This window comes from Theropithecus gelada, chromosome 4, assembly GCF_003255815.1.
Source record: "Theropithecus gelada isolate Dixy chromosome 4, Tgel_1.0, whole genome shotgun sequence".
Lineage (NCBI taxonomy): Eukaryota > Metazoa > Chordata > Mammalia > Primates > Cercopithecidae > Theropithecus > Theropithecus gelada.
The window spans coordinates 63163358-63178985 of record NC_037671.1 but is presented as its reverse complement, the minus strand read 5'-3'; the positions used below and the strand labels follow the sequence as shown (position 1 = coordinate 63178985).

Genomic DNA, 15628 nt, shown 5'->3' with positions numbered 1-15628 from the left:
GCTTAAGAATATGATTTTAACATTAATGAAGCTGTTAATGAATGAAAAAAATAGTCTCCTATTGTTAACATCTAATAGCCTCCTAAGACGTTTTCAGTTAATTAGGGAAATGCTAGACAACTAAAGCCAGAAACACCCTGGACAGATTACAAAGGCATTAAGTCATGATGCAGCTGACTGGTTGTCCTTGCACTGATAGCTGAAGTGTCATTGTGTCTATGCAACTAATCTCATGTTCTAAACTAGAGAGGAGGGGATGGGGAGTACTATTGGATTATGATTCAGATAGCAGATAATTTATTACTTATCTAAGACTGTATTTAATAACTCCCCATTTAAGCGCTAAAATGTGGGACCGCCTAATGTTAATTCAAGGTGTGTGAATGTGTGTGTGTGTGTGCGTGGGTGTATGTGTGTTATTCCACCCTTCTTCCACAATGACTTTGTGTGACTGTGAATGTTTAATATTTAGTCAAGTAAGCAAGCAAATATAGTAAAAGGCACAGAAATGGAAACACAGTCTATTTTCATGTTCATCTTAAGACACCATAGAAGTGTTCTTCAAAATTGATTTTATCTATAGAATGCTCTGAAGATACATCGCTATGGCTTGATTTTTAGAAAAGTATTTCATGTGTTTGCAAAATATCATGATGTTTGCTTTCTGCTATAATTTAAGGCCATTGATATTGTATGAGTAGAGAGATCTAGGGAGATAATTTGGATTGTAAAGCTCTTTTAGATCTACATTTAACTATTTAAAACTCTGAGAGGCTTTTTATCTTTTTTATTTTGTGCTAGGTGGAGTCTTAAAAAAAAATACTCTTATTTATTAATCTATCTTAAGATGGAGTCTCGCTCTGCTATCCAGGCTGTAGTGCAATGGCATGACCTTGGCTCACTGCAACCTCCACCTCTTGGGTTCAAGTGATTCTCCTGCCTCAGCCTCCAGAGTAGCTGAGATTACAGACATATGCAACCACACCTGGCTAACTTTTATATTTTTAGTAGAGACAGGATTTCCCCATGTTGGCCAAGATTGTCTCAAACTCCTAACACCTTAGGTGATCCACCCGCCTCAGCCTCCTAAAGTGCTGGGATTACAGATGTGAGCCACTGTGACTGGTCTAGTTTAGTTTTTTAATGTTAGTGTATCTCCTGGTCAGACACACGCATTACACTAGCAATAACCCTCTAAGCCATCATTTCTCTCTGTCCCACTGAATCCTCAATTCTCTCTCCTTTAACTCTTTACCTAGTATCTTTAACACTTCATAGAGTAACCTGTATTGTCCTCCAGAAAAAAAACAAATGGAGGTATTTTGGAGTTAAGCAAGGCTTCACTGAGGTTTAATTGTATTTGATGTTTTTGGTGGCAGAATATAGGAAATTGACCCCAGGAAAAGAATTGAAAATCTACCCTACTTTTGCTGTAGAAATTATGTTTTCATATTATTAATCATTTTATACTTCTTAAGTTTTTAACTATTTTTCTTGCTGAATTTATAATATTTTAAAAACCAATAAATGAGATAATGTTTTGCTAAACACTAAGTAATCTATAGAGTATTTCTTTTTTAAAAGTACATAATAGACACTATGACTAATATTTTTATTAATAATTATTACTAATTACAAAATTGCAATTGAAGAGTAACTTTAATTCATTAATACTGAGACATGTGATATACTAAACAAAATTAATGTAACAAGACTATTTTTAGATTATCATAATATTATCTGTAAATTTTTTTGTTGTTGCCTCTTTTGGAAAATGTTTCAGTACAGTACATAGAGTGCCATGTGATGTGCATATTCAGAACTGAAATTTTATTTATAAGTACCAAAGTAATGAATATTTATCTTTAACCATTTACTCTTTACATTTTAATTATCTTGCCTCTTTCTGTCATAAAGAAAGCCAAGGGCAGGATTGTGTTTTCAACCTATTGTTCTAAATGTAATTTGTGATATTGTGTGCCTTAGCATCCATACTGATACATGTTGACTACTGCTACTGCCTAAGATCTGTAATTCTGGAATCTGGTCCTAGGATGTCATTTTTTTATAGTATGACTCAGGTTGGCCAGATGAAACCTGAATCATGCTATAGATGATGAAATTTAAGTGTAAATTTCAGTAATTATTATATGCCATTTTCAAATTATTTCAATTGCCTGGTAAAAACTTTGCTTTGGATAAACAGTCCCTAAATCTTCCCTATTTATATTTATTATATGTACATTTTTATAATTTCTTAGAAATGTTCTCAGTATTAAATGCTTACAATTTACAGATAAATCAGAACTTACAGATAGAATGCCATGAAAATAATTTTTAAATGAATCCCTTATTGAGTACAATGAACACCTAAAATATATGAACTTCTGCTTCAGGAATGAAATTTACATGATATTATTGTGAAGAGTCCTGATTTACCAGACACTGCACTGAGTGCTTCATGCATCTTATTTCACTTAACCCTCAGAATAACCCTGCTGAAGTAGGCTCTCTAAATTACCCCCGTTTACAAATGAGAGATCTAAAGCCTCGAGTTGTTAAATTACTTTGTCAAGGTCACACAGTTTGTACATGGCAGAAATGGGATTAGAAGTAATCTTGGCTGACTCCAGATTTCACATTTAACCACCATGCTATATTACTGTACTAGTTGGAAAATCAAATTTAATGTGATGGCATGACATAAAATTTTTAAATTGTTCCACTCTGTCATCGGTTTATGAAAGAAAAAAATCTTTGCTTCAGGAAGCAAAGAGAGTTTTCTTTAAAAAATGAAATTTCAAAAATCATCAAACCAAAGAAGTTAATGTTGATCTAGTAAGTTTTTAATGCAGAAGATATCATAATCCCCATAAAATTAAACTGAAAAACAAATTAGGTGAGCCCAAAAAATTGTGTCTGAGTGGTCATATCTTTTCATAATGATTTTACTTAAACTAAAATATAGAAAGCAGATTTTAAAGTATTTGAATTTCAGAAAAATCTAGACATAACTGATGAAAGAACATGACTGAAAAAATATATAATTGTGTAGACATCTAGATGTAAAGATATGTTGGAAATTGATTTTTCTTCCCAAGCCTCACTCCTTTTTACTTCTAGTTAATATTCTTAACCTGTGAAAGAATGTTATAATATTTTAACAACTTTCATGTTTCACAGCAAAATAGAGATGTCAATTAAAGTATAGGCCTTGACTAAAATAGCACTAGATCCAGTAACACAGAGAAAGGATTTCTGGAGCTATGAGACTATAGAATGGGTCACCCACACACATACTTCCCATCTACTTGGGATTACATCATATGCTGCTCTACTTTATCAAATCATCTATATTCAATCAACTGATAACATTGACTTATAGAATTAGTTTGATTTAATATGCTCTTTTTTTCTTCAACACATGCTATCTTAATTCATATTAGCTAAATCTTGTTGCCTATTTCATCATAATGATCCCACATCTCACCAAGAGAAACATAAGAGCATATATTCTTGCTTTGTTTTATATGGCTGCATGCAGGCAGATGGCTGTCTCCTACTGTAAAGTTCAGAATGACAGATTTAGAATATCAGTGCCTTGTGTTGGGGAAAAGCGTATGCCTCTCACTATTAATTATAAGATTAACATTTTTAAACAGCCCCATACTTTTTAGTGTTCTATAAAACAGTTTTATAAATAATATAATAAAGGAGTATTTAAATGCCATACATTAACAGCAAGAAATATTTTGTTTTAACTGATATTCTATCTACATATATTACATATATAGTTAAAGGTTAACTGTACTGAGTAAATTACAAAAGTAGAAATAAAAATGAGAGGGTTTACTAGGTGTTTTGTCTTGTTAAAAAAAATAGACTGCCTAGATATCTTTGCTTTTACCATAACTGGAACATATTAAAAGTGTACAAGAGTAGTCCTAATTTATTTGTTAACTTTAGATCAGATGTCTGAGTGTCAGGCATTCCACAACCAAGAAGGCAAGGAAACAGAGCATTAGTAAGGTTCTTACAACAGTGATTTATATCTTCCAGAGAACTGATGGTCTACATCATCAGAAAAGGACCAAGAAATAGGTGTCTGCCTTTTCAAATGTTAATATGCCATGTCTGAAAATCTGTATGAAATCAGAGAGCAATGCTGCATATTTATCAGTACATGACAATGGCTGAAATACTGAGATGCTAAATTGAAAATAAATGGGAATTGAAGTCAACAACAGTGACTAAAAGGAGACGAGATTACCTATTATCAAAGGCAGGGGATTTCATTTTTGAAGTCAGAGGTACACTGGAGGTTTATAACCTGCTCTTCTCTTCACTATGAACTACTACATTCTCCAGCAGGGAACACTGGGCTCAGCTGGAGACAAAGACAGCCTACTCCCTATTCTGGTGCTTATAACTATGACACAATCCTCAGTGAGCTTAAATCAAGGTTCTGACAGGGCTGTGTTCCTTACTGGAGCATCTAAATGAGAATGCATTTCCTTGCCTTTTCCATCTTCTAGAAGATGTCTGAATTTTTTGGCTCATGATCCCTTCATTTATTTTCAAAGAAAGCAATGGCAGGTCTAATTTTTCTCATATTGTATCTCTCAGACCTACTCTTACAACACCCTTTTCTACACTTAAGGATGCTTGTGATTATATAGGGCTCAGTGAGATAATCCAGCATAATCTTTGTATCTCAGAGTCAGCTGGCTAGCAATCTTAATTCCGTCTGCATCCCCAATTCCCCTTTGTCATGTAAAGTAAGATAGGCACAGTTTCCAGGAATTGGGCTTTGGACATCTTTGGGAGGCCATTATTCTGCCTACCACAGGACCCCTGTCATCTTTCAGGAGACTTACATGATTATACAAAAAAGGGAACCTATTGGGTGGATGTCTAGTGTTCATCAAATTGAGGAAAGTAACTGAAATCAGCTTAGAAAATGTATCAAAAGATGTTCAATGTTCTGGAGAGCCAGGGAACAATAGTTATAATGAGGCTGTTCTAGGAACAGACTGGTCTATCCGCCCCCAGCACAGGACATGTGCCATGTTCTGAGCCACTTGCTCAAGATTCAGAGTCCCAGGAGACACTGAAATTGTCTAATTGGCAACACCTCAACCATATGCTAACCCACTGCCTGTGCAAGAGAAAGAGGAGAGGAACAAGAGAGGCCATTTTTCCTTGGGCTTGTGAAATAGTAACTAGACCATACAATCCACCAAGATATCACAAAACAGGCCTCTTCTTTATTTCAACACGAAAATATAATAATTCACAAAAGGCATTCATAGCATGTGTGGACATTTTTTTTCCTCCCTGGATTTCTGTCTTTTATGTCCATTTATTTTGCAGAATAGTTTAGCAAAACTTTTTGTTGCCTTTCATCTGTGCAAACACAACATAAATACATCATCAAAATATTTCCATAAACAAAGATTTTTCCCTTTCTTACTTTCAACTTAGGTAATCAAGAAAAATATTTTATGGAGAAAACAGTATCTGAAATGGTACTTAAGGATCAGTTTAAATGATACTTAAAATAAATCAGAATGAACAAATACTTGAAGGAGAAGAGAGCTGTCTAGTTTGGTTTGGGAGCAGGGCACATATGGGATTGATTGAGAAATAAAGCTGGAAATTCAGGTGTGACTCATACGGCAGAGAACCCTAAATGACAGATTAAAATATAAAACCATTAGAATGGTTTTCAATCAATCAAAAGACATAATGACCAGAATTGGACTTCAGAATGATAGATCTGAGAGTAGAATATAGAAAGGATTATGGTGGGGAAGAAGATGAAACGGGGAGAAAAATTGAGAAATAATTACAACAGGCCAAAAAATAGGATGAAGACTCTTAACCCTCATGCTTTCTAATAGTTTGGAAGCATAGATCTTTGTGTTCTCTTTTGCAGAATACAGTACAGATTTTTTAAATCCAAAATTTACCAGAATGGATAAGGCTTATGTCCTTTCATATATTATTTTGTGAATAAAAATATGTGGTATAAAATGTGGTTATAGAAAACAAGCCACAGTAAAGGTTCCATTCTTTCTTTTTGGCACTATCTTCTGCCCCACCGATTCACAGAAAAACTGAATTATATGCAGTAAAACTTGACCATGGCACAAATGATATGAATAGTAAAGCAAATGATATAGGCCTATTCTACAAAAGGTTACAGTCAAAGCAAGAATGATCAACTAGCTAAACATTTGCAAGTACATGTATACATGCACACTGGGAAGTATGATTTATCTTATATTTCTAATTCAGGGCTAAATTTCTTAACAGCCGTGACTTCATTGCATGCATTCCTATTTGTTTTTAATACAATTGTTACATACATCATATGTTATACCCACACATAAAGATAATTTAACACATAAAATATAATTAAAATACATGTTTAAAGTTTTTATAGAATTACTAAAATCATTCACTATTGAAATATTTTAGAGGTGCAGAAACAATGTTCAAAAAAAGTGTAGTAACTTAAGTAAACTACTAGTTAAAGGCAAGTGTAGAACTAGAATACAAGGTCCATACAGAAAATGTACCACAGCGTGTGTCCCCCAAAGTTTTTCAGGTGTATATCCCAAGTTGAATTGCAAAAAAAATATATTGAGTTGCGTATACTTGAAATAAACAATTGCATAAAGAGATAAGATACTAATGACCTCAATTGTACCAAATTATCTCTAGAGGATAGATACGTATTTTACTCTAGGTATAGAAATTTAACATTTGATGAGTTTACTAATAGTCCTTTTAATTTACAGACATGTTTAAAAGCATTTTTTGCTAAAGTAAATTTGCTAACAAAAATAGAAAGCAGAAAATATCATTATAATTTCTTATATACTGCCAATGAAATCACTTTAAGTGACAATGTTTAAATAGTGGGAAGAATTAGAAAAAAATTGGTATTCAGTGATCATGCAACTTAATTTTTAATGGTTCCAGGACAGGGTGCACTGGGAGTGGAGAAAGTCCTGTTTTAAAATCTACAATGAGGAAATGCCATTTAAGCCAAAACTTAAAAACTAGAAAGTCACCAGAATTTTGAAAAACAGAGGAAAGAATGTTCCAAAGAGAGTAGTATACTACCATGAACATGAGTACATAAGAATGATTTTTATGAGTTTTTTTTTTAAAGGAAAACCATAAGTACTGATAATTTTCTTAGACTTAATGTAAGACTAAAACCAATTATTGAAGAAAAATCAATGCCTCTAATTTCATTCACTGATGTATTTTAAATTTATAACGAGCCTATTTTCCCTCATCTAATGAATTTTAATGAAGTTTTATGGCCAAATGCTAAATATGACTATTTTTTCTGATACTGCAACTCAGTCTTTCAAAGAAAACACTATGTTTTTCCATAGGAGAACACATTATCAGATAACTAAATTAATGGGGGTTAGTTGAGAATCTTAATGTCATTTGACATTTTAAAATTTTAAAAATGGTAGAGGAACTACATTAATATTTTTGTATTACACTATTTACAATGAAATAGTAAGGATGTGTAAGAAAATACTATTCTCCAGTTAACGGGAATAAATCAGGGAAAAGGATTGAAGAATATAAATTTGGATGATATGAAAACAGACCAACAGTAAAAACAAGGGCTAATGTGAACCTGCCCTAAAATGTTATTACACAATGGCAAAACAACAACAAAAAGCTATAATGAGCAGAGATAATTAAGAACAAAATGTGTGGTCTCTGGGAAATTCACTTTCAGACATTTTTGTCAACATGCAACGTGCCTTTGGTAGGAAAAGCTTAAGAACTTATATATAAAATACAACATCATGCCCTTACTTGTAAATACAATCTTATTAATGAAATTGAAGACTATCTGAGCAGAAGAATTTATTATTTAACTGTCCTGGGAACATTAAATCAATTTCAATTGCTTTAATCTATTTTGGTAAGGTTTCTCTGTGAATGTCTCTATTCTCTGTCCCAGGATCATAGATATGGATCTGCATAAATATGAAGAGATATGAAGCAATATGGAAATTAAAAATAATCATCACACAAATATGCCACCTTTTGCCTGCAGTTCTCTTGGCTGCTTGTGGTTTAAAAGTAGGAAACGGAAACTTTGTGTAATCTCAATGTTTCTGAAGATTACAGCAGTACCACTACTCCACAGCGGATAGAATTCAAAGACCGTCCCGCAGTAGATGCCTGAAACCTCAAATAGTACCAAGTTCTATATCCAGTCATCCTTTGTATTTACAGGAGATTGGCTCCAGGACTCCTCTCAGATACCATAAACAATCAAGTTTCTTACATAAAATGGACAAAGGAATTTTTCACATCCCAGGTGGGATGGATGGGGATGGTATGAGATTTCATCACAGTACTCAGAAAGGTGTGCAATTTAAAATGTGTGAATTATTTCTGGAATTTTCTATTTATTTTAACGGCATTTGCCCATGGAATAACTGACACTGAGGAAAGCAAAATAGCAAATAATGAGAAACTACTGTAATATTAGATTGTCTTAGTCCATTTTCTGTTGCTATAACAGAATACCACAGACTAGGTAATTTATAATAAACAGAAATTTAATGGTTCATAGTTCTGGAGACTAGAAAGTCCAAGATTGAGGGGTCACATCTGGTCAGAGCCTTCTTGCTGTATCATCCCATGATAGTAGACAAAAGGGCAGAAAGACAGTGAAAGAGAAAAAGAAAAAGGGAGCCCAACTACCCCTTTTATAATGAACCCCCTCCTATGATAATGGTGTAAATCCATTTACTTTGTCCTCGGGACCCAATCACCTCTCATTACACTGAACAGGCCAACATTGTTGCATTGAGAAGTAAGTTTCCAACACATTTTGGGGGCACACATTCAAACCATAGTACAAATGTAGTAACTAAGAAATAGGAAAGCAACAGACAATAACAACTAATACTTGCCATGGTATGCTTGGTACATACACACTGTCCTAAAGTCTTTTCATGCATTTTCTCTTTCATTCCACACACCAATTCTGTGAATCAAGTAATAATTTATTAGTTGGAGGCTTTTTTATCTCCAAGTTATAGAAACCAACTCAATAATAAATAACTTGTAGTGACTAATTTAATCCTCATGAATCAGTGTGATTTTGAAGTAAATATTATTCTATCCCCACAACACAAGAGAAAAAATGGAGGCAGAGAGTTTAAGTGTCTTGTCCATGGTTTACTCAGCCAGTAAATTCTGGAACTGAGATTGGAATCCAAGCTTTTTGAACTAGTCTACCTATCTAATCCAAGTTAAAATAAACAATGATAGATTCAAACTTATTATATGAATATAAAGGTGGAATCTCATAGAACCCTAGAATGAGCATGCAAAGATGTTTGCAGAAGAGAACTACAACTAGGAACAAAAGCACTCTCAGTATTTTTCTGTTCAAGTCATGTTTCATTTTTACTACCATGTCCTGATTGACAACGGATTTTGAATGAACATTGTAGAGTCCTTCTCCCAAAGAAGGCCTGAACCATTCTTAGATTGAACCTGGGGAAGAGATACCGGCTGTCCAGTTTGTCTAAGAGAACCACCCCTCATCCAATGGCTGTAGCCCAAAGTATGCCATACCAGCCAGTCTGCTGAAAATCAGCTCATTGATCTACCTGCAGATTAGAAAGCAGCTGCCTAAGAAGGAAGAATTATGGTGGGCTGGGAATATACCACAAAATACGTAAAATACAACTATTCAAATTCCCATCCTACTGGTGAAAAAACTGAGCACAGAGAAAATAATTTTGGGGGTCAACAAACCAGAACTCAGTAATTTGTGGTGATTACCAAAGCAAGAACTCAAACCAAGGTCTATTTAATGCCAAAAATTGTTATCTTAAACTACTATATATTTCTATTAAAAATTCTTAACAAAAACAATAATAATGTCATCTATATTGAGATAGTAATGCATTCAGTTATTAAATGACCTGACTTGGTAGATTGTACTCAAGAATAATTTCATTTCTTCTAACACTGACTGTAGAAATCTTCTATCAGATTTCTCCTACTCTCTTATTTTGTGACAACCTGGGAATATCCCATAGCTCTCAGGTCACTGGTAGGTATTGAAAAATCTACTCCAATTTAAAACGTCCCTCCTATATTCAATTTGAAACTGTCCACACCCTTCTGCCTTTCCCTTTGATTCACTTCCTCCTCAGAGCTAGAGTCTTCAAGGTCAGATCAGGATAGCAGAAATCAGGAAAGGCATCAAAAGTCATATTCCTCAGTAAATTATAATGAGTATAATATTGCTCATTATAATTCCGCATGGGCAGCAAATGCATTCTGCCATTGCAGCTGCATCAATGGTTTGTTGGTGATTCCCCACAACACCTTTCCCTGTTGTAGGTTGTGCACTCTCAGCTAATATCCTGCAAACTCTCTTTAGCAGCTCTCGGGGAAGTGCATGCCTGCTCTTTTTGGCTGGTGCACACGACAAGATTGACATGCTATTAGACAAGATTATTTCTAGATGACTTGAGCCTTGCTACTTTCCTCGTCATCAGTTGGATCCCAGAAAATCTCAGGCATCACTGTCCTGCCAACTAAGAGAACTGTAAATAAACCCATGGGTGAATTCTCACTCTGTTCAATAACTTTGCAGGCTACTCCAGCTCTCCAACTGCTTTCAAGATTCTCCCAGCAAGAAGCAGGTCCCAGTTTCCATTTCCTGCTTCCTAATTGTAGAATGTCAAAGGCAAACAAGGCTAGACATTCTTTAAAGCAGTGAAAACAGATTTTATTCAGTAACTACTGACAGTAGGGGAAGAGCTGAGCTCCATTCTGATTTGTGTGATTGAGTCTTTTTAAGTGAGGGGGACAAGTAGGGACTCAAGTAGAGCCAGAGAAGTGAAAAATGACTCAGGGTTGGTCAGTGTAAATGTGATTAGGCCAGCTGTGTCTGCTAGCTGGCAATTCTCCCAAGTCAAGATTCTATTGTCCCACAGAAATAGGATAGAACAGAGGTTCTGTCCTTCTTGATGATTACATTTCAAAGGAATGTCGGCTGTCTTTAAGAAAGAAACTTCTGAGTTGTAAGAGATACAATAAATCTCAAAGGGACACAAGAAGGAGTTATGATTGTAAGGCTTTTTAGTAAATCCTCCAAGAAAGGGAGGTCAGAGGCCTATCTTCAGGCATGGCTGAAGCAAATAAATTCATCTGGCAGAATTGAGCTTTCTCAGGTAGGCATTTCAATGGAGGGGCAGGGGAACTGGGGTCATCCTAGGGACAGGGCCTCATGCTACTAGAGATCATGCTAGACTGTGCTCCTCTCTTAATGCAGAAGCTTAGATGAGTCATTATGTGCTGATATTTCTGCAGTTCTCATAGAACACGTGTCTAGTCCTCCCAACAACTCTCTCTACACAGATAGCAAGATAGACTCCTACAAACTGCTTCAGCTCTACTAGCATGTGTCCCACTATCGACTATTTCTGAATGATGCTTTTGGGGGTTTCCCCACTTGGTTTGTGATGGGGGTAGGATATGCATCAGTGCTTTCTACTCTTAAATTCCTCTGAAGAATCATCCTCTTTGATATACTCTAGCTTTCTCTCATAAGATTTGGGGAGATGGTAGCTAGACCAATGAACATGTATAAAACCCAGATATGTTTTATACCCACCTTTAGAAGGGGAGGTAGTTAACACTCATTGTTTGCAGTTTGGAAACTTTAATAAGAATTTTGAGAAAATAGGAAAAGGCCTCTTACAGATATTATTATACTAACATAAAGATAGAATGCATTATAATCAAGATGTAAATGAACCCACTCTTGAGGATTAATTGTATTTCTTTCTGCAATTCCTTTTTTGGGGGGTGGTGAGGGGATGGAGTCTTGCTCTGTCACCCAGGCTGGAGTGCAGGGGACTGATCTCAGCTCACTGCAAACTCTGCCTCCTGGGTTCTAGGGATTCTCCTGTCTCAGCTTCCCAAGTAGCTAGGATTACAGGCATGCACCACCATGCCCTGCTAATTTTTGTATTTTTAGTAGAGATGAGGTTTCGCCATGTTGAGCAGGCTGGTCTCAAACTCCTGACCTCAGGTGATCCTCCTGCCTTGGCCTCCCAAAGTTCTGGGATTACGGGTTTGAGCCACCACTTCTGGATCTTTCTGCAGTTCTTTTCAAATATTTACACTGACTTATGCCTAGTGTCAGAGGAGATTCAACTATACCCAAAACAGTTCCGAAGACATAGCTGAATTCTGAAGATCTTTAGTCTCTTTTTAATCTTAAAAGTCACATGGTGTTTATATTCTACAACACATATGATATAAACAGTAAATAAAATCATTCTCCATTAATTTTTATGTTTCTCCTCTGACTACAAGCAAATCAGTTTTGCTGGTGCAAATTCCTGGAGACACATCTATTTGAGAAGCACAAGTTTATTGAAAAAGACTGGGAGTGAGAAGATAGGGAATTCAGTCTCAGTCCAATTCTTAGTTATGTAACTTTGGGGAAATCTTGACTTTTTTGACCTTCAGTTTCTCTGTCTTTGAGACCCCCTTTTAGCTCAAAATTTATCGATGCCTAGTTCTAACATGAAATCTCTCAGGTTCTGTTCAGCCATTGCTCTGAACTTCTTCAGACTAAGGAACAGCCTATGAAAGCATGCTTCACCAGCAGGGATGTCTCTTTACACCTTGGCAGAAAAGCTTGTCAGTCAGGCTCTTCTCTTACTTTGCTACCCATTGTTTGCAGAATGTGTTCTCTGAGAAGCAGAATCCAAGACAGGGATTGTTATGCAGGAATTGTATAAAGGAAGCACTCTCAAGATTAGCATATGTGGGGAATGGGAGGCAGCAGGATTGTGAAGGCAGAGATTCACAGCATCCACCATACAAATATATCCCCCTATGACCACTTGAATTCAACAGTAGAGTATCCTTGTGTTTATTAGAATGGGAATTCTACCATGGGCTTCTCTTAGGCACATTCTCTGACATCATTCACAATCAAAATAACTTCTGAGAAACAAAGGACTTTGGGATAAAAGATGCTGTTTGGAATTGTAGAGAATACCTCAAAGTCCATATTATCACTTCTTGTTTGTCTCTTGGAGTTTGAAAATATAATTTCTTCTTGCACATGATTACCTGGGGTAATCTGTTGGACTCCTAGGTGTTTCACTTATCTAGATCCATTATTGACTTCTTTTCCAAACGATCTGTGCTTAATCCTTCTTCAAAATACATTTATTTACCTGACATATGTCCTTCGTGATCCGATGCCTGCTAATGTGTCTAGCTTTGTTTTCCTTCAACCTCCTGCCTTCCAAACCTAGAATCCAATTATACTAAGTACATTTTAAGTATCCAACATTTTATGTCTTCTTGTCTCATGTCCCATGCCTGCCAATGTTCCTTTCATGTGGAACAGTATTTCTTAACCTGGTTAGTTATTTTTCTCCTTAGAGACTTGAATCAATTATCAGTTTTGCTGGGAGGTCATTTTTGTTTTCGTCTACTCTTCCATAGTATCCTATGTCCTTCTCTATTGTATTTAACATCTTCTCTTTTCACAGTATATTAACTTAGCCTCTCCTAGATGGCAAAATATTAAAGAAAGTGACCACATTGCTTTTATATTTTTTTATTTCCCTGGCATCTAGCATAGCACCTGGGATATATAAAAAAAAATTAAACATTTTTATTACATTTTAGAATAACTGGGTTTTTTTTTTTTTGTAAATCAGTAAGTAGTCATTTAGCTATTTGGGTATATTTGGCAAGTATCTTGATATTTAGGGAAAAAATGAAAAATTATAAAAATTACTCCCTTTATAGCAAACTAGAGGCACTATCCCCGACTTTTCCTCCACTCAAACTAGTTCTGAATTTGAACATATTCAAAAATTTTATATTCATTTCAGTCTGTGCCCTGAATATTCAGGCTACTCTCCTAACTTTAAGTCATTGAAGAACCCTTTATAACACTTACATTTACCCTTCCCTTCTTTTGTAAATGAAGTATAAAATATTTGTACTATGATATTTACAAATATTCTTGAAGAAAAAGCTTTAAAAATTCCCCAGGAAGCTTCCTCATGATTATCACAGCGTTTAAAACATGACAACAACAGCTATATAAAACATTTTTGGTACATCTCTGAAAGTTTGCTAGAATTTCTTGTCCTGAATAAATTGAAACAATCCTTCATTTTCATGTTTCATATATTCATAAATATTTATTACTCTCAAAACATTCAAGCAACTCAACCAAATTTTGATCTCAATTTTAGTTATTATAAACCACTGAAGATTAATCTCTAGATGTTTATATAATAGAATTCAGAATAAAGACAATGAAATGATATGCAATCATTTTAACTACAGCAGAAATTTAAAACCAGTTTTGAAAATTTTCTGGAATTCCTTTGACAAATTTTACTTATTACCTCAATCACATTTGCATAATTTTACATCTATATTACATACATATCAAATGGAACATTATATCCATATTATATGCATGTCAAATGGCACATTACAAGGACTTACTAGTTAACCTTGTTGCTAATTCCCTTCCATTAATCAAATAATAAATTCCTTAATAAATATATACCCCATAAATATCTTCTAGCCACATATACCTCATACTGCAATACTCATTGACAATTACATTTAGAAGGTCTTTATTATATACAATATTTAGTCACACCTTTTTATATTTCTGTGATTATGACTTCCTATGGTATTTTATTATATTTACTTAAATACGTCTTTATTCTGTGTAGACATTAACATGTATTTAGTGTGCATATACTCTGGGATATATGGAAGTATATCCTGTGGAATGTGCATTGTCATGAATAACTGCATATATTTATTTCTACTGCTATAAAAGAAAGACGGAAAATGACTATAACAAGATGCACTTTAATCCACAAAACCATTAATGAAATGGTCTATGGCTTAAACTTTTCAGTAACAATGTCTTTTGCTTTTTCACACATTTTTAGCACCTGGTTTGAGGAAGAATCTAAAAGTCATATCTGTTGTGGATTCCAAAGTACAGCACATCTGTCATATCTTGGCAGAAAATGCAAAAGAGCCACTTAAGATTAGTTCTCATATTCAAATTAGCATGTGTAGTGCCAAAGCTGAGTTCTGGAAAGAACTTGTACAGTTAACATTTCAGAAAATGAGAAGAATAAAACAAAAAGAAAAAGAAGGAAAAAGCCAAGGTGAATTTTTCTTCTTATACAAGGAGTTTATATTGCATTTCAGTTCCCTTTCTAGGTTGAAATTTAAGATCTGTACACATTTTCACATTAAGTTGATTTATAATTCACTTTTTGTAGAGGTAATAAAAAGGCATTATGTATGACTATCCAAAAAGATTACTGTGTAATCACTTGAAAATAGCCAACACTGAGAATTGCTAAAAATGATGAATGTATGACTCTGGACACAATTAGAGTTTGTGAAATCAACCATACCATTGTTCAGATGTTTGAACATATGTTTGGAAGCCCAAAGCGTATGTGTATAGAATTGTTCCCTATTGTAAAGCAATGTTTCCTTCATTTTAAACCCATTTGTATTATAAAAA

The 15628-nt window shown here is 34.7% G+C and overlaps 1 protein-coding gene across 1 annotated transcript in view; it reads left to right on the top strand.

Annotated features, from left to right (window-relative positions):
* The window catches only part of EYS (eyes shut homolog (Drosophila)), a 2114515-nt gene that overhangs the window by 1616376 nt on the left and 482511 nt on the right, over window positions 1–15628 (top strand). The window lies entirely within an intron of this gene.